We start from the raw sequence: 1409 nt of genomic DNA on the forward strand, positions 1-1409 counted from the left end.
GGATTTAACGCATGCGGGGCGGCATGATCGAAACGCGATGGGCGTGAGCGGGGGAGGTTCTCATTTGTAGAGAAAGGAAGAAAAGAACTGGGAGAAATTGAAAGAAAAAAAGGGGTGCAACCACGAGAACTTCCCAAGTGGTCACCCAACTTAGTACTACTCTCGCCCAAGCACGCTTAACTGCGGAGTTCTGATGGGATCCAAGTGGTCACCCAACTTAGTACTACTCTCGCCCAAGCACGCTTAACTGCGGAGTTCTGATGGGATCTAGTGCATTAGTGCTGGTATGATCGAACCCGACATGCCATGCGCACAAAATCGGATTTAACGCATGCGGGGCGGCATGATCGAAACGCGATGGGCGTGAGCGGGGGAGGTTCTCATTTGTAGAGAAAGGAAGAAAAGAACTGGGAGAAATTGAAAGAAAAAAAGGGGTGCAACACGAGGACTTCCCAAGTGGTCACCCAACTTAGTACTACTCTCGCCCAAGCACGCTTAACTGCGGAGTTCTGATGGGATCCGTTGCATTAGTGCTGGTATGATCGCACCCGATATGCCATGCGCACAAAATCGGATTTAACGCATGCGGGGCGGCATGATCGAAACGCGATGGGCGTGAGCGGGGGAGGGGTTCTCATTTGTAGAGAAAGAGAAANGATCCGATGCATTAGTGCTGGTATGATCGCACCCGACATGCCATGCGCACAAAATCAGATCTAACGCTTGCGGGGCGGCATGATCGAAACGCGATGGGCGTGAGCGGGGGAGGTTCTCATTTGTAGAGAAAGGAAGAAAAGAACTGGGAGAAATTGAAAGAAAAAAAGGGGTGCAACACGAGGACTTCCCAAGTGGTCACCCAACTTAGTACTACTCTCGCCCAAGCACGCTTAACTGCGGAGTTCTGATGGGATCCGATGCATTAGTGCTGGTATGATCGCACCCGACATGCCATGCGCACAAAATCGTATTTAACGCATGCGGGGCGGCATGATCGAAACGCGATGGGCGTGAGCGGGGGAGGTTCTCATTTGTAGAGAAAGGAAGAAAAGAACTGGGAGAAATTGAAAGAAAAAAAGGGGTGCAACACGAGGACTTCCCAAGTGGTCACCCAACTTAGTACTACTCTCGCCCAAGCACGCTTAACTGCGGAGTTCTGATGGGATCCGGTGCATTAGTGCTGGTATGATCGCACCCGACATGCCATGCGCACAAAATCGGATTTAACGCATGCGGGGCGGCATGATCGAAACGCGATGGGCGTGAGCGGGGGAGGTTCTCATTCGTAGAGAAAGGAAGAAAAGAACTGGGAGAAATTGAAAGAAAAAAAGGGGTGCAACACGAGGACTTCCCAAGTGGTCACCCAACTTAGTACTACTCTCGCCCAAGCACGCTTAACTGCGGAGTTCTGA

At 51.3% G+C, this 1409-nt stretch overlaps 3 non-coding genes across 3 annotated transcripts; all 3 read right to left on the reverse strand.

Moving 5' to 3' along the window:
- Positions 1 to 431: 431 nt before the first annotated feature.
- LOC111475973 lies at positions 432 to 550 on the reverse strand. Its single transcript, XR_002716819.1, has one exon. It is a non-coding gene; the product is annotated as a 5S ribosomal RNA (ribosomal RNA).
- A 273-nt stretch (positions 551 to 823) lies between these two features.
- LOC111475972 lies at positions 824 to 942 on the reverse strand. Its single transcript, XR_002716818.1, has one exon. It is a non-coding gene; the product is annotated as a 5S ribosomal RNA (ribosomal RNA).
- Positions 943 to 1075: 133 nt separating this feature from the next.
- On the reverse strand, positions 1076 to 1194 carry LOC111475971. The gene has a single exon (XR_002716817.1). It is a non-coding gene; the product is annotated as a 5S ribosomal RNA (ribosomal RNA).
- Positions 1195 to 1409: the final 215 nt, after the last annotated feature.

The sequence above is a fragment of the Cucurbita maxima genome, unplaced genomic scaffold, assembly GCF_002738345.1.
Source record: "Cucurbita maxima cultivar Rimu unplaced genomic scaffold, Cmax_1.0 Cma_Scf04130, whole genome shotgun sequence".
Taxonomy (NCBI): Eukaryota; Viridiplantae; Streptophyta; class Magnoliopsida; order Cucurbitales; family Cucurbitaceae; genus Cucurbita; species Cucurbita maxima.